We start from the raw sequence: 21,721 nt of genomic DNA, 5'->3' as shown, positions 1-21,721 counted from the left end.
ACTATTGGAAAAACTTAACTTGAAGGAAATCTGTCTAGACTTCCTCATAGCAAGGAGGGGCATGTGAATTGAGTTATTACTACTCTTGGATAAAATTCCTTAGGTGGGTTTCTGAAGAGTAGTAGTTTCAAGCATCTCAGACTTAGGGGTCTTCAAACTTTGATTCCTTATGACTCAATTTCTTGTAGATCTGACTTCTGCTTATTTAGGTCTATTAAAACAAATGAGAGGAAGTCCTCTAAAATACAGCTCATACCGTTCCATTGACAGTGCCAGTTCTGGCAAGTGTAATGAAAGAATTCAGCTCTTCTTAAGTTTGGTACAAGCTCCTTAATTGTAAGTCCTGCAGCAACCCCATATTGCCTAGTCTGACTGTCCTTAGGTACCTTGTAACTGTCTTTGTAACATGCAAGGCTAGTTTCTACAGCTTGTTTTTATTTCCTAGATCTTAAAAGAACAAGTTTCAATGAACAAATGAAACTTAAGAACCTGTAACATTTTAATGAAGCAGAGACCGCATGCTTTGTAGTTGTCTCTTTTCAAGTCCAAGTTAGACTTCAAAGGTCTCACCTTTAGGAGGCTCATGAAGGCTTGCTCTTGCTGTCACTTTTTGGCAGGGCTACGGTAACAGGTAACAGCACTGGTTTGCCCTGGGAGGGATTGAGGCAACATGGGCTTTATATAACTTCTTTGATGGAAATAAACATTTTCAAAATACATGCTATGTGTACATCTACCAGGTAGTGAGGTGGTTCTCCCACCCTGAAAAATGCTTGCTCCATGGTTGCAGTCCCATTTTGCTAGCCACAGACTACCTCAAGCTGGCTTGGCATCAGTGCCAGGTTAGATGGTTTGGAGGCCCTTGGGTTCCCTGAATGATGATCCTGCAGCTGAGATCAGGCCTGCAGCCACTTCTGCATCTGATATTGCTTCCCAGCTGTCCCCTGTTTGGAAAGGTTTTGACAGGTTTCTAATTCTGAAAAAGCTCTGTGCAGTGTTGGCAGCACTAAGGCTTCAGTTTTACTGGTGATAGATGCAACACCAGTGATGGTAAATCATAGGCTGTGCTCCGCTTCTGTGGGAAGAGTATCTCTGCTGAAATTTATGTTATTCAGTGGTTAAGATCCAAAGCTGGTATTAGGCTCCAAACCAATAAGCAGCCCTTTGTTTTTGTCTAGATTTACTGGATACAGCACTAGTACTCGGTGTCTTTTATAATTTCTAAATGTTAGTAGTTATTGTGCGTGCCAGAGTGCCTTCACTTGTCAGGATCTGTGATTGAGAGCCTGGTGTTTTGGAACCACTTGTTCTGTTCTTTTTAGTCTCTGCAGAAAACAGAGTGCTTTGGCATTAAGGAGACAATGTGATAGAAGAGAGGGGTTTGGGGGTAACTTGTTGGCTGCTGTGATGATAGCTCAGGGTTTTGGGTCGCAGCATAGAGGTGGGGGGACTTGAGGGTCTCTTGGCATCCTCCTGGCTGGGGATACTGCAGAGACAGGTTCACCTGTGAGAGCAGCTATGTGACCTCTGGAAGTTCAGGCAGCCTTCTGTGTTACCATCTGCAGAGACTTGAGGGGATGGAGTGTGACTTACAGTTGTCTAGTTGGACCACATATACTCAACATCTAGTGCAAGAAACCCTGTGCTCATTTGGACTTGGTGCAGTCATCTTAGTAATCCTGTCTTTATCTGTGTGATTGAGTTATCACTCCTGTTTGGGTTTCTTGCACCAAAATAGGTTCTTCAGGGTCTCTGAAGACTTGCAGGGCTGAGGCAAATAGTGTCAGTATTCCCAAGCAGTGTTGATATTCCCCAGCGTTGTCTTGAAACCAAATTCTTTATTTTTTTTTCTACTGGTAGATTCTGTTGAGCGCCTGCAGGGATCCTGGATGTTGAGTGCTGTGGTCCTTCTGTGGGCTTGTGGCTGATACTGTTCCTGAGACCCAACACAGCTCAAGAATCTGAGTCATCAGCATCTTTCTGGCTTGGAAAATTATTAAATATTTGACAAAACTGTTCACTGTGACACCTTTTGTAAACCAGGGCTTGTCTTCACAAACTGTTCAATCAGTCTCTGCTAACATTTACAAAAGCTTGGAATAATCCCTGTGTTCTCACTGATCTGCTCTTCTATAGCATGTTATAGCTGTAGCATGAGGCGTGTTAGAGTAGGAAATATGCTTGCTAAGGAGGTGTTCTAAAATACATTTGTGCTGAAAACCCATCTGTTAAATCTTCTTGAGCTTCTCTCTTCCTGACTTTGACATTGAACGTAGTAATAGTTTACACCACTCAGGCAAACCAGCCTCAAAACAGTATCGCGGTGTCCTGGTGCTAGTTTTGTCTGATATTCAAACACGTCTCCTCTTTGACGAATTGAGTTTGGGCTCCCTGTTAATAGCCTTGAGATCACTTGCAATTAAATGGAGTCAAGTCTTCTAAGTGATTTACCCTTGGACCTCTGCTCAACACCAGAGTCTGAGCTTCCCATAACTAACAGACTTGCCTGAGGCACAGGTGGCTAAATTTAGTCTTCTAGGAGCTTAGTATGACCTTGTATTGCAAGGACTTTTTCTACTTCTATCTATATCAAAACATAAAGGCTGCTTTTCTGTGGTGGACAGAGCTTTGAGGCTTGGTGTCGCTGAGAAGCTTCTTGTGTTGGATTATCGGCTGACACTTCCAGTACCACTGTTGGCAGTGATTAACTCCGTATCTGAATGCAGTTCAAAAGATCTACAAGTGATCTACTGGTACAAAGCGGTCCTCACCGGTGGGTATTAGGGCTTCAAAGAAGACAGATGCAAGACTTGGTGCATAGTGCAGATTGCTTGGTAATGAACATTTCTAATTGACAGCTACACTGAAGATTAGGGATTGGAAGCGGAAGTTGAATCGAAGTGGCTTCATACAGATGCAATTTCCTAACTGTGTGAATGGTAATGTTTGCCTTCGAGGTAAAATTAAGTTTATCTGTGCAAAATAGCGCTTTACTCCAGCTTCTGGGAGAAGTTTTTAGTGTGTGTGAGAGACAGCGCACAGAGGTGGACGGTTCTGGCATCTGCTTTATTGCGTGGGTTTGCCTCCTGTGTAATAAGTGAGACTTATCCTCCGTGTTCAACTTTAACAGCTTTTCGTTAAGGCTGCTTCTAATTAAATACATTATTCATCCTACAAGCATAATGAAGAAGATGCCTTCAATGTGTAATCAGGCTTCTGGAGCTCTTCTGCCATCCTTGAAAAACACCAGTCTTCTCTGAAGTTGGTAGCACACTACCAGCTGAATGGGGAAAGTTGCTGCTGGGAAGTCGAACAGGATTTTCAAGTGTCTGCTTGCTTATGTTTCAGAGTGCAGTGAGTGGTGTGGTTTTTTTGGCTTGTGAAAGAAACTCTTTTGCAGGTGTGTGGGCAAAACCCTTATTGTTTGTCATGGACATGGCTTGGGACTGTCGGGATTTATCTCCCTGGCATTGACTTGGTTATTGTTGGCATACTGGTCTCTTGCTTGCCACAGGTAGTATTCACTGTTTTATTTTTTGGAGGGCTGAAATATTAATCTGATTGAGGACTAGGGTTGTTGAGTAATACACTGAGTGAATTTCAGTAGGTGAGTGTGTGACTATATGTGTTTCTGGTTGTTGCATCTTCAGAGTTGGAAACCATACAGAGAAGGACAGCTGAGTTGAAGGCAGAGGAGCAGCTGCCTATCCTATGAAGTCTAAAATGTCTGAGACTCTTAGCATTGGAAGGATTTCTTTAAAAAGTAGGCAATAAACTTTTGGATCTTGTTCTAGAAGTTTGTGGAAGCTGATCGTTTAGATGCATTCAAAAAGTGGTTAGACAAAAAACCAGGTCTGTAAAATGAATGCTGGTAGGACTAGGCAGTTGTGTCCATACTGTTGTCTGTAATCCAGTGGTTGTGGATGCTCAAGCAGGCTGCAGAAGCTTACTGCTCCCTGTAGCATCTGCCATTGTTGTGGACAGAATAGCAGAACACTTCTCATTTCATTATTCCAACTCTGAGTCCCCTGCTTTTCCAGAATATTGAGGCAGCATGGGGAGGCAGTATTTCTGAAGAGCTCCGGAAGATGGCTTGCAGATACTTATAGGAGGGGAAATCTCAAGCTGTTTCTCAGCATACTGTACACTTACAGGTCTCCCATGTTGTACGTAATCAAAGGAGATTTGCTGTACAACACACTGTAGTTTATGTGTAAAGTGTTTCAAGGTGGGATAGGTAGAAACTAAAAATAGACAAATAAGAAATAAGAGATGAAGAAAATAATTGAACATGAAGTTTTTGGTCCCTTTAAAAAGGAAAAAATTCTTGAAATTCCACCTTTTTATGCATAAAGTGGGAGGAGGTGATCGTAATGCTTCTCTTCAGCTTTCCTAGTGTGGGATCATGACCAGCAGGCAGTCAAGGGTTCCTTGCAGGTGGTGATCGGCTGATGGCCCAGAACGGGGCAGGGACAACGAGTGAAGCATGCACGTATTAATATTCTTCTCTGTCATACTAATTACATGAAGTATATATAGTGATGATTGCAACACATCCCTGGTACTGTTCTGCCTGTGTTTGTGTCATGGCTGACCAACTTCCTAGCTTGCTGATCCACGCCTGCTAAAAATCTAGTTTTAATCAGAAATTGGACTATTAAACCAATAGTCTTTTTAGCACTGTTGAGGACCTGTTCATGTAGTTTTATATCTAAACATGAAACTTGGTGTTTTAATACCTTGCCTGGTGTTGAAATGTCCTGTTGTGGAGTGTTAAAACCCTGTAAGGCTGTGGTGGTAACTGCTGTGCCCAAAAGGGGAGGTTTTAGTCCTGCCTTTCCTATAGACTGCTGCTGGTGCTCATCAAACCTGTTGCTGAGCTGCCCTAAGTCTCTAACCTGGCACAGAGCTCTCCAGGTATTGTTGGGTTGGTTTTCTTCTGGTGCTGTAATGAATTCGACTTGTTCACAAATGGGTCTGGTAAGTGCAGGCAGAGGAGAAACTGCCAAGAATTCCTGATGGGGATTCTCCAGCTATCTGGTTGCTCCATCTTATGGAGAACACTCCTGGGTTTTCCTTCAAAGGTACTGTTTCACCGTGGTGCAAGGTCTAGACTGCAAGCATCTTCCCAACTTTTAGGGCGCGTGTGGATTTTTGATCTCTCCTAAATGGGATTTGCACATTGGGGGAGAGAACCAGGAGCTTCAAAGAACCTGAAGTCTACAAAACCTCTTGAGGAGCAGCAGAGGCCTCTATGAATGAAGACTAGTTGGCTTTTCTTGGAAAGTGTCACTTCTCTTTGGAGGGCCAGTGGTGTCACCTGAGTGTGTGGCAAGCTTTTTGAATCTGTCAGGTAGGGAAAAAGGATCCCAAATATTTGCATTTGGGTTATTGGCTTGTGCTTAGTCTTGAGGAGGCATTTCAGTGAGCAGGCTATTCTAAAGAGCATTAAATTAAGAGTCTGTTAATGATTTAGTAAACCAGTGTAGTAAGTGGGGGAGTGTTGAGCAAATTATCTCTGCTAGGAGAGGTGAGTGCTCTAACAGAGCTTAGTTACTTTTTTGTTCAGAAGCATATGAAGAACTGAAGAACCTCATTTTCAGGTGTGAATCAAAGGGATCTTGCAAGAAAAGTCCTTGGACTAGATGGGATTCTTTTTTTAAAGTGTTACTGCATGATGATCCAGATTGGTATTGACACCTGGGAGCGTGGACTCTACTGTGTTTAAGAAGACAAATGTCACAGAATCATCTAGCTTGTAAAAGACCTAAAAGATCATCTAGTCCAACCATTAACCTAACACTGACCGTCCCATATGTCATTTGGGACGACTTCTTTTAGACTTCACTTAGGAGGGGTTTACCTCCCTTCCTGAAGGAACTGGGAGTGGAAACATTTCTTGTGCAGATGCTAGAAGAATATCAACTGTGTGACTCATGTAGCCCCTAAAGGGATCCTTGGAAAAGAAGAATAAAAAATCCTAAATATGAGCAAAGCGCACCATAATAATAGTAATACGCAGCGTGTGATCCAAGTGCATTTTGGAGGAAGATGCACAGTGGGTGAGAGCTGTGTAGAGGTGCTTTAGACGGATTGTCATCACAGTGTTCCTTTAAAACTTCTTTCAGTGAGATAGTGAGAGTTCAAAATCTCACTTTTAAATATTTATCATAACTATTTAATCAAGGTGGATGCTTTGTTTCAGTGGTCCTGTCTGAAGACGTGGCCCCCAAACCGTTACTTGGCACTGTTTTGTTGGCTACCCTCTGCCCTTGTTTCAGGGGAAGCTGAAAAGGAAGCTTTCTGTCTTTGCAGTAAAAAAGAGTAAAAAGCAGATGTTTCACGTTAAGATGTGTGCTTGTTTTTCCCAGAGTTACATGCTATCTTTCTTCCAGGCTACTGTTTCTTGCAGTTTCTGCAGCTGTTGAGGGGGGGGGAAAGGTTAAATCATCTGGAAATCCAAAGTAAAATACTCCTTGGGTGGGCTTTCCCAGTTTGAGTTTCAAGCTTTGGAGGCTGTATCAGAGGTCAGGGTTTCAGGACCAGAGGCTAGCAACAAAAGGATAAAATATAGTTATCTTTGTGAGCATCCTTGGCGGGGCCATAACATCTCTGCACTCAGGCTTGAGATGTCATTGAACCACATAATATTGAATGATTGCTTGCTGCTGGAAACATGTAGTCTAGCTCCATGTTTGGAATACCTCAAGTAAGTATAGAGAGTGAAAACTTCAGATATCATGAAATTTAATCTAGAGTAAGCAGGACTCTGTTCTGGATGAGTCAAAAAACCTGAAGAATTTCATTTCATGATATTAATGTGTTGTGAGTAGACTATCTGAACTTGCCTGCGTGTTTTCTCTAAATTTTGTAGTCTCCTTGTATTATTTGAGACACCATTCTGTTCCCTTTCATCACAAAGATCGTTGGCATCAATTTTGAAGTCTTCAATATTTTGTTGTTAACAAAACGTAGGCTTCCTGTTATGCGTTAGAAGTACATGCGGGTTTCAACAGCTTTCTGGGAATACCAAACCTTCACACACACCGAGATTGCAAAAAATGCTGTTTGCTGTTTTACTTTTGTAAATGCAAAATTGAGATCTAGACCTACTTGCAGCATTCTCTAGCTACATTTGAAATGTGTGGGCTACTCGTGAGTTAAGGTAATTGAGAGATGTCAAATGGTTTTTGCAAGCAGCAGTACTTTTTTGTGGTGTTTTTTTTTTACCTAGGTGTCAGATGATAAATAGTGTTCTGAGCAGTGCCCAAGTACAGTGTCAGAATAAAAGCTGACTCTCTTTATCTCCAGTTGAGCAGAATGAATGTAGATGTCAGCTTTGGGGTGTATTCAAGGAGGGGTTTGCAAATGATGGAGTCCAGTGCAGTTGTTAAGGCATTCACCTTCCTGTCCAACTCTCTCCCAGGTGTTGAATGTATTTGTTTTTGTCAAACAGACAGCAAAATCTACCCAACAAGGTATGACTTTTCCCTGTTTGACACTGCGACTTTGCATATTTTGAGGGCAGGGAGCCTTAATGTGTAGTTCGGGTTCTTTCTGCTTTGCTTCTGCTCTGCTGTCCACTAGACATAGGTTTTAATACCTACTGATAACTGGCAATTAATACTGCTCATTTATTCACAGCTGATTGCCACATAATGCTGCTTATTTAGTCTGTGCAATCAAAGTTAGTCTCTTAGTCTTTCCTTTCTGACAAGAAGTGGTTATTTATATCTAGCTAACCTTAAACGGTCAGCAGTGGGTTAGGTCAAGCCAACAAAATCATCAGTGCTGGATGTGGGAGAATGGTCACTGCTATGAGATTCAGGGAGGATCAGGTGGAGCTAACAGCGCAGGTTCCAAAGAAGCAGGGGGATGTTTTTCAGGCAGTGAATAGTAGACTCGTTGAACTAGCCAAGGGCTATTGTGGCTACAAAAAGTTTGGGTGAGTTCGGAGAGGAACTGGACATCCTTGTGAAGAGGCTGCACCGAATATTCCTGAACCAGAAGCCCGAACGGACTTGGGAAGGCCCACAAGTAAAACTCACTGGAGGTGGAAAAGTTATGTATGCTTACCCTCTTCTTTCCCTTTCCCAGACATTGGCTTATGGCTGCTATTTCAGGCTGGAGGTTAAGCTAGGTGGGCCATATTCTTTGATTCACCTCTTTGGCTCTGGGAGAACACAGCTTTAGGTGTTTTGCTGCTGTCCTTTGAGTGATAAATGTTAATGGTTTCTATAAGGTGGATGGAAGTGCAGGTGCTATGTTCTAGCTGCTCTTGTCTGATTGAACTTAAAACCAGGGACTCACTCCTTCCTCTTACTTGCATAAAACAGCTTAAGTTCTCTGGGCTTCCTGAATTGTCATACTGATATCTTACTGAAGGTACTACCTGTGGAGTCTCTCAAAATGTTACTACCTCTTGAAATTTTGAAACTGTCTTAATATTTGGGGGTTGTTTTTTGCTGTTTAAGGTGTTCCAGGTTTTCTTTACATAGCTCTGGCTAAAGGTGTGCGTGAGGAGAACAAAATACTGAGCTGTGAAATGAAACTGATGAACATGGTGTTCACCCTGAGATTGTTTGCATGCTTCTGTCCTTCAGAAAAATGATGCCCCCTAAGAGGGAATGCAAGCCTTTTTCTAGACAAGGCTTTTGAATGCTTATGTATTTGACTTGAAACAGAAATATGTTTAAAGTTTTATGCCAAAACTGGCATTGTTGAGGCTTCCTGAATAGGCTTTCCTGCACAACACAAATGGTCTACAGAGACCTTACTTTTTCCATATGGGTGTGGAATGCTTTGGTTGAAAACCTCCTCACCTGAACGTACACTGATCCAGGACTCATAGGTTGCTTTTCAAATAAGGCACTTGTTTCTGGAAACTACAGATTCTGTGTACTGCTAAGCAAAGTTCTTGTTGCTTGAGCTCGACGTGAATGCTGGAGCATTGTGTTTGCTCTTGAGGTTTTGTTCCATCATCTAATGCTGTTGGGAGCTGTCTTACCTTTTTTTGCCATGCAGAACAGTCTGCAGACTTTGAAGTAGGGCAGTGTCCATTAAGTTGGAATTTTAATATTGTTCCTATACTTTAATTTGTTAAGACTGTAAATGCCTTAAGCTCACAGGCGACAAGCTTTTTTTAAGCACTACCCAGAGTTTTGTGCTGCTAACTGGTAACAAAATAATAATGAACTGAAGTACAAAAGATTCAAAAACTGTACCAGCTTCCGAAGAGAACTAATAAGGAATGGGTTTGTAGAGTCATCTTCCCTGCTGTGGCAGAAGCGATGCCCCAAACTTTCAAGTGCTGCACCTTGGAAATTGTGTCTCTCTATTCAGGCTGGCACATATTTCCCCAGACCCCAGTGGATATGGAAGACCTGGTTGTCTACTCTAAGGTAGCACATATATTCTCTTCACAAATTGCCTTCAGGGACGTTAGTTTTTACTGTGAAACTTAAACAAGCTTCTCATCTGCTCCTTGCTTTGAAAAGTAATGGGGAAAAAATTTAGCAAGGCTTAAAGCTTCTGGTGTAGCCTTGTTCTCTCTCAGTGACAGCTGGAAGAGGTTTTGGAGGTCTGTGGGTCTTCTCCAGCCAATGTGATGGCCTTTATCTGAAATATCGTGGCCTCTGAGGGCTGAACAGAAATACTGGTTGTTAGTGTGCTGAGAAGAGGTGGCTCTGCTGCAGTTGAGTGATGCGGAGGAGCATGTCCTGAATACGGGTGGGTGGGACCTGTGCCCATCTCCACACCCCCAGATGCTTCATATCCTTCTGGTTTTGGCACTCTGTAAAATAAATAACTTCCTCCTGAAGTGAGCTGTCCGGCAGGAAGCAGAGCATCCTCATCAAAGGATTCTACATTTCTTCTGTGTGGTCATACGAAGCCAAGGTCTGTTGAGTTCAAGCCGAGATATGTGTCACCAAGCCTAAGGCCTAGTTAGTGCCATCAAGGAGATGTCACAGGAAATGGGCTCAGAGTCTGGAGGCGCTAATTAAACACCAAAAAAAGTTTAACTATTTGTTAAAAGCTAGAAAGTGTCCTTCTTGCTGTTCATGGTTTCAGACTGTCTCTTTCATTGTCATTTTTCTTTCTGTAGCAGCTCTTTCAGCTGCCTTAGCCTTCCCTTCACAAAGGGACACGGTCCCCTGGGTTCTGCATAATGTTAGGCTTTGGTCAGCAAGGCTATCTGGGAAAGGAAAGACTGGAGCTTTTTACCGTGATAAACTAGTGTTCCAACCAGGTCGTCCACATATTCTCTCATGTTAACCATTGCTTATTGTTGCTGTGAGAGGTGGCTTTCTGTATCATGCCATGCTTGCAGCTAAATGAGGTTCCTGGCTTCTCAGCTAGGTTTAATGTGTGCTGCAGTCATGAGCTGAATCCTTTTGTTACTTTGTGCTCCTCTGCGTTTTGCTTAAGCCGTTTCGCTACTGGGCAGGATTTCTGGGTGAGCCCAGCACCATTGGTGTATGGCCAGGGAAAAGATGGAAACTGAGCTCTGCCTTGTGAACCTCAGGTGCTCTCAAAATGCTGTTTATGTGAACATGGGGGGACTTGTGTTTGCTGTGCTGCAGGTTGAAAGATCTGTTAGTAAATGTCTTGTTTGAGGTGGGGATGAGTTTTTGTCACTTGGCCTTGTCAGTGGGAGAGTGGCAGAGGCTGACCAGTGCAGAGGATTTTCTCATCTTACACTTCGACTCCACTGTAATGTGCATGTCATCTTGTTCTTCGAGCAGAACATGAATAATATCTAACCCTTGATTTGAACCTGAACCTTAGGGTAGCATGAGATGATTTACTTACTTTTATTCCTAAAGTAAATCATTGTACCATGGAGTGCTTTATAAATAGAATATTCTGTTTAGCTTCCTTGTCCAGAGCTGCCACCTCTTAAAAAGGTTGGTGTGTATGTAAAGAAACTGCGGCAGCTTCTGACCAACGAACCCAGTTTGGAATTCTTACGTACAACTTTTGTTTTTCCTTCTAAGTTTAACTGGGGGTTGTTCAAAATGGCAAAAGAGCAAGCTCCACTGGGTTAAAGGTGTTCAGCACTTAAATGTGGACTGTCATGTTAATGGGATACTTCTGTTCTTTGCCCCAGAGTGCTTTTAGGGTCGTGATGTTAAGTAACTAAACAAAGTCCCTCTTTCCCTGTGAATATAGGTGCTTGTGTTTTCCCTTTCTTGTAGGGCTTAGTTTGGTACAAGTTTGGCTGGTTCTTCCCGGCTGCAGCCTTTGACCCAGTCAAATAACTTGGAACAACTTTAGCATCAAGTAGAACAAAAGCTTGCTTTAAATGCTTTGCAGTAAACTTAATATTGGGGGATATATTCAACTACCTAATGCCTTTTCATTTTAGAAAAATGGGTGTCACTCACCGCTTGTATGCTGAAGCCACAGAGCAGTGGTGTGTGTTCCTCACCCCAGTGGTTGGCTCCATTCAAGAACTGGTGCTGAATAATTGTAGACAAGGATTAATTAATGACAGCTGTTGTGAGCTCGTGGAGACTTTTGAAGTCTTATACAATGCCATTAAGCAATCCTCCTAGCTTCTTAAGGACAGAAATCATGAATGACATTGGAAGAGCACGTATGTGACTTGGACTGGATGGACAACAAGCTTACGAAAGTACGAGGCAGAGGCAGAGCGAATTCCTGCGTGCTTCAGTCAAAGCAGCGTCTCTTGGCAGCGCAGTGATGGTGACTTCATTCTATCTTGCACCTGATGTTGGAGAAAGCAAAAATGCTCTCTGGTACAGGGTTTCCTTGTGTGGCCAGGCCAAAGAGTGACCATTTTTTCCCCCATGTGCTAACAGAACAAGCAGTTTGACAGGTTAGTGTGGACCCTTAAACTTCTAACCTTGCTGTAATAGTTAGGCAAATAAGGATAAAAGTGCTACCTTAGGCACAGACTTTGAATGCCCATTAGACACTGCGGAGCCCAATTGCTTATAGCCCCTGTCAGAGCATCATGTGTAAGGCAGTCTAATGCGGCTTTTCAGTGTGGCAGCAGAACCTGCCTTCTAGACGACAGGCAGAGCTTCTCAGAACCTAAAGTTGTGTTTAAAGTTGTAATTTTTGTTAGAATAATGTATATGTTTTCTTCCAAAGGAAGTTTAAATGCTCAAGTTTTGAATGTAAAACAGAACAGTGTGTCTCTGGTCACCCTGGGCAGTTTTCCAGGAGTAGTTTCATTTTGGTTTGACTTTTGCATCCCTGTTCTAGCACACTCCCCCTCAGAAATCCGTGTTTGGGCCCTGTGCTGCCCTATAGGCTATGTGCTTTGGAGAGTGTTATTTAAGGGGGGGGAAAAGCACAAACCAAAAAACCCCTTGTGTTTACTTCTGACCAAAGTGTCTGGAGCATCACAGGGGATGGAGCCATCCCAGGGATGCTGCATCATGGGAGTTCAGGTTTGGGAACCTGTGGGGTTCCCTGAGGTGGGGAAACACTGTTTACACAAAACAAATGCCAAAGTTACTGAAGAACCAGAAACATCTATATTTTAAGAAAATGCTTAACACTTCAGATCTTCTGAACTAAAATTCATGTTATTGCATGGAAAGCTGTTAGTTTGCCCTGACTAGGGGTAAGGAGAAATACTAGCTTTTCCTATAAGAGGAGGTGTTTGGCTCTGTTTCATCCACAGTATACTTGGAAGCCGGAATATTAAACTGAAAACTGCAAACAATGTTGTGGTTGTTGGGTTTTGGTTGTTTTTTTTTTTTTTAGCAGAATAAGGCAAGATTAGAAGTTGTATGAACTATTGCATTTCTAAAAATGTTCTTCTCTTCCAGATTCACTACAGATATGACTGGCTGGCTTCTCTGCTGCTCCTGTGCCCCAGCACTTGCTACCCCATGATTTCAGATAACAGACATAAGTGAGTTACAAAACGTGTGGTGAGTATTATGTGCCTTTGATTTTTCTGGAACATCTAGGCATGCAACTCAAATATTCCTTCCTAAAAAAACCCAAAACAACCATATATAAGTGAAGATGCTATAAAATCCTGTAACTTATAACCAGGGTATGTGAAATATCTGTCAAGCCTGTGGAAGGATGCTTAAAGACCCAAATGAACAAGAATTGAACAGCTCTCATTGTTTCCATTTTTTTCCCCGCTCAATTTTGTCAGCATTTTTCACCTGAAGGAACTTCTCTGGGAACTTGCATCCCTTAACTACTCTTCCTGGTTTTATTTTTAGAAATATACATGTTGAGCTGAGAGGCAGGTAGCTGCAATGCTGCTTGTCAGTGATGAATATCTCCAACAAGGAAATTAGGTAGGATTAAAGTACTCGGGGAGAGTCCAAAGTCTTTTGTGGTGAACTGAAGCTTCTCTAAGAGTGGTTTAACTTTGTTACCGGGAGGAGGGTTAGTGTGCTCTGTATGTAAGCGTTTGTTCCAGTGCGACAAGTAAAATATGGGCTGGGTTGCCTTTTCTATTACAACTGACCTATGAAATGAGCAGAAAATTCAAAGCTGGAGGTGTTGGGAAAATTTTCCTCTCCAGAACAAAGAAATCAAAGGGCATAACGTTTGTAGGTGAGAGTGTTTGACTGACAGTGGTGTGGATACATACCATGATTTCATGAAACAGGCAATAGTGATGAAAATAAACAAAAAAGCAACTGTTTTGGTTTGGTAAAAGTGACCTTGAGAGCAGTGCATGTCTCTGCTTGGCGGAAGGGTTCTTTGGGTGGACATAATGAGTACTGCAGGAGTGAAACTGGCACTATATTTTCCTTGCTGAACTTCTGAAAAAACATACGTATAGTGACAAACTATATTTCTGTTTGAACGTAATCCAGGGCAGACTAAGTGATACTGATTAAGTAGCTGAGGCGTTTTGTTTAAGGCCATAATTGTGTACCATCCTTTGGGAATACTGTTTCTACTTTTGAACAAAATGATGTGACAAAACAAATTCTTTCTAAATTGTCATTTCCATTTTGCATTTTGTATGTAGAAAGCTTAATGAGCTCTTGCCTTTTAGTAATTTCAGCTGGAGTGGGGGGCAGATGGATGGGCAATAGTTTCATGCTTTCAGTAGCTTCTAGCCTGGAGGAGAAATCTGTTTTCAATTTTACTTGATATGGTGTATCAAATTATTTTGCAGTTTCATCCCCTAAAACTGATTTATCATTTTTTGGTGCCAGTAGTAGGAGTACCATCAATTATTTGAAAAGTCTTTAGTTTAAGCAATTCAGACTGGTGCAGTACAGTGCTTTTATTATTTTCATACGAGTCCAACAGAGACTGTAGTTATCTGTCTGTGCTTCATTTTATATTGTTTTGTCTTAAAGATAAGCCCCCAAAGAGTCTGAAGCTTTGTTGATGTGATGTTGTGGAGGGTTTCTTTTGTGACTGAAGTCACTGGCTTGGTTTCTTCATCCTGCCTCTAAGATGTCTGGGATCTTTGGAACTTTTTTATTAATCAGATCAACCTATTTCCGTGTTGTTTGGGATCATAGCGTGCTTTTTCACTTGCATGAAGGTCCTACCTGGTTCACAATGTCTGACTTGTTTCCCCCCTTGCTTTCTGTTCAGCCACTTACACACAAGGATGTGGATTCTTAGCACAGACTTATCACAGGCAGCATGAATGATAAGTGATACAACAAGGAGACCCATCATGTCTTTTTTTAATACAGTAGAAGTTGATAATGCATTACTGAAATTTTTTATCAATTCTGGGACACTGAAAAGTGCTGCTGTCTCAGCCATGGATCTTGCTCCCAAGCTGCTTATACTTGTATCCCATTTCTGCCTGCTTTTATATTTTGGTATATTTAAAATTAGTATTTAAAAATGTTCTGGTTTTCCCATTTCATAACTTACACTTGCCCATAATCCTCTACAAGCTAGCACCCTGACTCATGTCATTACTCGTTCAAGGAGCATTGATGTCTTCATCTGAGTGTTCCCTGCCTCAGGACCCCAAGCAGTAGTGTGCTGACCTAATGTCTTCCCAGCTCCAGTGAAGCCAGTGCCAGGTGCTTCCACTCCTGCCTTTGTGCTCTGGAAACAGGCATTGTCCATGTGAGTGAGGAGTTAGCTCTTGACTCTGCTGTGTTGTCCTCTAGTGTGCTTGGTGAACCATGTCCAGCTTGAAAAATCTGACTTTAGGGGTGGATTTTTTCCTGGATGGTGTAAATGAACAAGAACATCAGCAGCTGCTGGTTAATTGGTTAAATTCTTGGCTTAAACAGCTGCTCACACCGTACATCTCCCCTGTGCTTACTAAGTGGTGTGATGAAGTGGTTTTCTGCATAGTGGTAGATCCAGCACATGGCAGTATGGGATGGACCTGGCCCAGTGGTAGCTTGCACAGGAGAATGCTGCACTAAGTAATTGGGGTTGACTGCAGAGTGGAATTCTCCAGGTGGTGCTGAAGGAAGCTAGCTGGAACCAAAGTCTCGGAGCCTATGTCAAGAAGGAGGGAGACAGCAGAAAGAGGGAGACAGCGGTGAAAGCTGTAGGTGCCTCCACTGTTTTTTGACTGCGTATTGAGAGCAGTCCTGATGATGTGTGGTAGCTAAAATATCCTTCTGTATGCGAAGCTTTCTAGTTGTATTAGTCATCCATCAGGCTTCTGGATTATTTAAGTGCTGAAGCTCTCCTCAAAGAACAGCAATATCTATTTGTAGAAAGGTACATAATGTGAAGTGCAATTCCAGTATATTAGAGCTACGCTGCTTGTGATGTTCTTGGGAATGCTGCTGCTTCTGTTGTGGGACTTCATGATCTGTAAAGCCACTATCAAAAATCTGTAATCTTCTAATTGGTCTTACGGACTTGAATGGTGATGCCAATAGAGCTCCTTCTCAACTTATTCCACAAAATCACTCCTCCTGTTCAGTGCAGTGTAGCAGTAAACCCTAAGGAAAAGGGGACAGTGACCAAAAAGGCCCTCTGTAGCATTAAGGAAAAATATTCTTCCATTGGGTATGGGGGTGCCATAGCTGACATATTTAATGACCAAAGCCATGTTCTATAACACTTTAAATTGTACTGACTTGATCTAAGTCTGAAAATGCCTAGAGCTGAACTGGTCCATTTTTAAGTTGTAATTCATCTGTGTCTGCTGTTTACAGAAAATCTTCAGGACAGCTGCTACTAGAAGGTTAATGACAGCATGATTATATTCTCATAAACTTAGAGAAAAGTCAAATCTTCATGGCTTCGGTAATGTGTATAGATTAACGCCATTGTATTCTAACCCAAAAATTAAACATGGGGTTTCATGTAATGTTTGAGATTCATAGACTGGCAAAACGCTTGTTCTTGCTTATGCAGTCTGGCTTTTATGTAACTCATTATTTTTGCTCAAATGTTGCAGATAGTCTGTTTCCTCTAGCAACAGCCACCAGATGTTTAGCTGAACAAGACTTAATTCTTTAACATTGACCTGTAAGAAATGTGTGAAGGCGAACACGGGGGTGGAACAATTGTATGTCAGCATGATTTCCATTTCCTTGCTAAAAACCCAGTGCAAGCCTTGCAGTTTCATTTGAGCAATGATGGAGCCTTTTTTTTTTTTTTTTTGTGGTACGCTATGAGGCCCTTTCCATGGTTGTTAGTGTTTCCATGAATGTACTGTTGGGGGGTGGTGGTGTTGGGATCAAGCTGTCTTACAAGAATCAGCATTACTTGGGCAATTAGCACTGTATGGGCTAAGTTTATCTGGCAGGTATGCCACTGTGCTGATCCTGCCTTGGATTCTGGTTGTCAGCTAGGCTTCTCACCTACCTGTAGGTCTTCTGTGAGCAACCCTTCTGCTTTGCTAGACTGACTCTATTTTGTATTTCCATGGGAAACCAACTCCTGTCTTGGTTTTTTAGCTGGGTGGAAAGAGTGCTACTGGGGGACATGGAGTGAGTAGTCCTGATGGTGACTGCTAGGAAGTTCAAGCAGCTCTTGTCTCTGAATCATCCCTGTTTTACAGCTTCAAGTAGCACTGTCCTTCTAAGACTGCTCTGCATGGACAAGACTGCACAGGGACTCTTGTACTAGGGGTGAATGATGTGGTACCTGGTTTTTGGGGTCAGTTTCTCCTCTGGGTCTGCAGAACTAGATAAATCAAAGGAGAGCTGTACCATTTCCCTTCCCCACAAAGATAGCTTGCTCCAGATCCCATTGTGCTTCCCCTGGTTGTGCAGTTTGAACATGCAGGTGTGTGTACTGGACAGCCAATGTGGCTGTAATGGTGGTCTCCTGGCAGGACCTTCAGTCAGTCTCTGAACAGCGTGGTTGGTGTGGGTATGATGCAGCTTTTAAGAGTCTGAATGCATGAAAATCTGCACAGATAATCTTCAAGAATAAATGTATTGGTCTTTAACTGGGGTTACTAGTGATAGGTCTGTACTCGAGAAGTATGGATTGGGTACAGAAGTGTGGCTCTAAAAATAGCTTCAAGGTTTCAGAGGTTAAAGTATCTCCTGGTTTAGGTTAGAGATACTTTTGATGGAAGTAGTACTTAGCTAGTGCTGAAAATGCTTTGGGACACAGTGCAGATGCTCCAGTCTTCACAGTTATGTTAGCCCTTTTTTTTTTTGGTGCTTTTTCAAAAGTTCTAGATGTCTTCTCATGAAATTACAGCATTTCTTAAGCAGAAGGCATCTTGCATGTCCTTCTAGTAAGGTGTGAGACCGGCACTCAAAGTGGTATCTAAAACTCCTTTACCTTTGTGCTGCTTGCATCAGGTTTGTATTTTCAATAATTTTCAAAACTAGTATGTGGGGTTAAGGTAAAACCTTGCTGACATGAGCTCATGGGCCACGTACTTGCTGGCCACTGGCTGGGTTTTACTGCGTTTACTGGCTGTTGTCATCCTTGCACAACAAGTTGCATTTGTTTCTCCTTTTAAGTACGTTCTATATAACTCCTTTTCAAAATGCTACCAAATTATTTTACTTACTAAATATCTGCCAGTTTTGAAATTCAGCGTTTCCTATCCTGTTTTCTCCTGGTGGGATGGGGGAGGGAGGCTGTGCTACATCCCAGTGTTTCAAAAACATGTGAGGGTGGAAGATGTGACTGCAGTTTCAGTGAAAGCTGTTGCTACTGCAGTTAACACAAATGAAAGCCTTTATGTTCTTGGCATTCTTCTAGTGTACAAGATGAAAAGAGCTACTGAAAATTACCAAATAACAGGGGAAGCAGAACTCCTCAAGTGCATGCATTTATGTTGAGGTGTTAGAATAATCGTAATGTCCAATGGTTTCCAAGATTCTTAGCTGTCCATCTAATGGAACAATTGTGTGTGACAACCTGCTGCTGTTGAAAAGGATGGTACCATCTACCTGTACCTTTCTTTGGGCTGTCTGAGGCTTTTTTATCCTCTCAGTAGGGATTCAGCTCAGGAACCTGATGGAAAGCTGTATAGTTCTGGAGTTGGCTCTCTGAGAGGTCATATGAGTGCCAGAGCTGGTGAAATAGAGAGACTTCAGGGTGTGTGATGGATGGAGGAGCAGGAAGGTACTTTTTAGGGTAGTCAGATGTTAAGCAGGTTAAGCCATCTGATGTGTATGTACCAGGCATGGCTGTTCTGGTAACCTAGGGGCTACTCAGCTCTTATTCAGCTTCCCTCTGTCTCCGTCAGCCCCCAGGAGGAACCTAAAGCATTGATTCCCACTCTGTCCTTCCCTGTACCTAGTACATGGGAAAAGTAGGAAGCTGGGAACAGGCAAGTTCAGAATGAGGTGCAAGGGAGTAGGGAGGTGGTAGTACCCTCAGGCTCTGCTCTGCCTGACCCATCTCTGGGGATACAAAGGATAAATCTCTCCCTTCTACTACCCAGCACCAGGGTTGGGAGTATTTGGACTTGGTGCTTCCCATTGCTTGCCTGTCCTATACTTCCCGGGTTGTAGCAAGCCAGCGTGCTGCTGGTACTGTTTGTGAAGCTGTCTTGTACCTTTTGGGCACGGTGTTGCCCCTGCAGTTGAAGAGCCATGACCCTGGCTGCCAACTCTGGAAGGCTCCTTTGGGCTGCTGTTGCCTCATCTTTGCTTAATTTCAGTTTTTAGCCTGTGTCAGCCTGGCTGCTAAACTAAGCTGTTATAGTCTAGACTAATCGTGGTCTGTTACATCACTGGGGATGGGGTGGAGGAGTCTGAACCTCTCTGTGATGTGGAAGCAGCGTTTCAGACACGTGGGGTGCTGTAGAGGACTTGTGGAGCCATTTGGGATTCATCTGAAGGTAGCTGCTAGGAAGAGCATGGGAAGTGGATAGATGATGTTTCTGGGTTAAACTGATGGCTGTCTGAGGAAACAGCAAGAAAACCTTACTTCCCTTGGGTCATGAGAAATCTTGGAGGTATATGCTTAATTGTTTCACCTCTAAGGTTTTAGAGGTTTTTCTCATGACCTTGAACCCTCTTTCTTTGCTTCAGCACTTGCAGCTGATTGAATATTAAACATGTCACCGTGTATCTGAGCTACTATAAGATCAAAACCAGAAGCAGAGTACATATGGAGCTTTGACTCGCACCCAAACTCTGTGGTGGTGCTGTCGTAAATAGATCTGTGAAAGCCGTTTTTGAGCGGTGCATGGATGCTTAGTCTCACTGATTGCTTTCCTAGGAAAAAAAACACCACCAGGAAAACTAAAGCTTATGAATTGGTATGATACGTATCACATCACCACATAAGTCAGGTATAAATTGCTTTCTTATATGTATACATGAACTGGAAAAATTGTCATAGAGTATAACTGACCTTTCCTTAAAACAATCGAAACCCCCCTGCTTACATGCACCTACCACAGTAATTCTGGGAATAATTCCTATAAAAGGCTGTAAAATCCTTTTATTTTCTTAGATGCGAGGTCAGAGGATATGTGGGTACTGTATCTATGTTTGGTAACATTTCAGGGGAAACCAGAAGGGTCTGAGCAGTAATTAAGCTAACTCCTATGTGGTTGAGTTAGTGATGAACAGCCCCCGTAATGAGCAGTTGTTTGTTGGCTGCTGTAACTCAGCAGTGCTCAGATCAACTGCTCCTGGGAGTGGCATCTTTCCTTTCAGAAATCCTTTGGTGTGAGAGGTCCCAGATTGTACTTTGCTGCATTTGCACATGTGCCCTGTGGAAGAAAAGCAGATAAGCTTCAGAAACGGGGTATCCTACTTGCTTCCTAGCCAGGTGACAGGTAATGGTAGGTAAGCAATTTCTAAAGGCAAACGCTTACATGGTTGCTGTCATCTTCTCTTCTGCAAGCACTGTTGTAGTAAACGACTTTAGAGCACAGGTAATGAAGTGAGGTCCCCTGGGGAGGTTGTGGCAGGTGTTGGACATCTGACTGGTACTTTATAGATGTGGTCAGTCAATGATCCATCACAAACAAGGGTTGGGCTATATTTAGATAGGCTGTCCCCTATTCATGTGCAGCTTCACCTTGTCCTGAGACAGATTCTGCAGAGCGATGATGGCCAGACCACCATGGTTGAGAGTTTATTTTCCCTTTTAAGTCTTCAGATGCTGGGAAGTCCAATCTTTAGCATTTCCTTTAAAAGGCAGCAGATGTCAGATTGTCCTCAGTGTCCTTCTCTCCTAAACTTCTTCTCCAGCTGAATAAGAATCAAATCTGTACAGTTTCTGTGACAAAACAATATTCTTCTAGTTCTTGTTCTCTCACATATCACTGGAAATGTCACTTAAAATGAAGCCCTTTCTGAGGTAGGTGTTGGCCACAGTGAAACTGTATCAAGTTTCACTTTTTCTGGGATGCTGTCTTTGGGGACATAGTGCTGGTCCTGTGAACAAGGATGCTAGTTAACCTCAGATGAACTCTGAAGGTTGCAGGTTCAAAAAAGATGATGCAAGCTGCAGAGCACTGTTCTGTGAGCTCTGGCTACCGGAAGGCTACACAGATCCAGAAGGAAGGTCACGTTTATTCAAGTGGGGAAAATCGGCCCAGCGTCATTGTGTTGGTATCTCAGCAGGTTGTGAAATGGTCTTCAAGTCTTCAGCTCTGATATAGACCGTTGCTGTGTATTTGCTGTGCTCCTGTGGTCTCGGCTAGATGTTGCTACCAGCCACCTAAGATGGGGTATGGTGCCCAATTCACCCTTTGTGCATCTTGGTGTGCTTGCTCATGCTCTGATTGTACCTGCACTTTCATGGCATGAATTTCTTCTGAAAAATCTGAAATGTCCTTGTGCCACCTGCCGGTTTTCACAGTCTGACTGAGAAGACTAAGCTGGAAATAGCGTGAATTTTCTTTTGCATGCAGTGATTCAAAGGGATATTTTGTAGCTGAATACAGAGGCATTTTCAGGCTTCAAACCACAAAGGATGACTTTTCAAAAGTGCCTGATCTACAGGCAAATACTGTGCATTCTGTATAGATGCTATCAAGAGGTGCTGTCTTTCCTTGTGGAAGAACTGCCTTGTAGGCTGAAGGATTTGTCTTGGTTTTTCAGCTTTCTCAAGGTTATATTGTTTGTATGAAAGCAGAACAGGCACTGTAATGAAGTAATAAATCTTGAAAATACAGTTTTAAGATAGTGCCTAAAGGTGATCTGTAGTTGGAGGCAAGGTTTCAGCAAAGTATTCTTTAGAGGTTCAGTCTTTAAGTGAAGACTTGGCAGGGGGAAGGATTTGGATGGGAGGTTGGTGCCTTTCAGAGGACAGAAAGGCACTTGGTAGCGCGGGTACTCAGACTTCTCCCATGGTGGTGAGTCTCTGCATGGAACAATAATCCCACTTC

The 21,721-nt window shown here is 42.7% G+C and overlaps 1 protein-coding gene across 6 annotated transcripts in view; it reads left to right on the top strand.

Moving 5' to 3' along the window:
• CSNK1G1 (casein kinase 1 gamma 1) overlaps positions 1-21,721 on the top strand; it is a 111,726-nt gene that overhangs the window by 7,630 nt on the left and 82,375 nt on the right. For 4 of the 6 annotated variants that reach the window (XM_074916700.1, XM_074916696.1, XM_074916701.1 and 1 more), the window contains exon 2: positions 12,807-12,911. The gene's annotated coding sequence lies outside the window, so the exon portion shown is untranslated. Of the gene's footprint in view, positions 1-11,761; positions 11,843-12,806; positions 12,912-21,721 lie in introns of those variants that run through there. The other 2 variants (XM_074916697.1, XM_074916698.1) reach the window with 2 other exon arrangements.

This window comes from Athene noctua, chromosome 13 (genome assembly GCF_965140245.1).
Source record: "Athene noctua chromosome 13, bAthNoc1.hap1.1, whole genome shotgun sequence".
NCBI classification, from domain to species: domain Eukaryota; kingdom Metazoa; phylum Chordata; class Aves; order Strigiformes; family Strigidae; genus Athene; species Athene noctua.
Note: the sequence above shows the minus strand (reverse complement) of the source record. Positions and strands in the feature narration are given on the sequence as shown.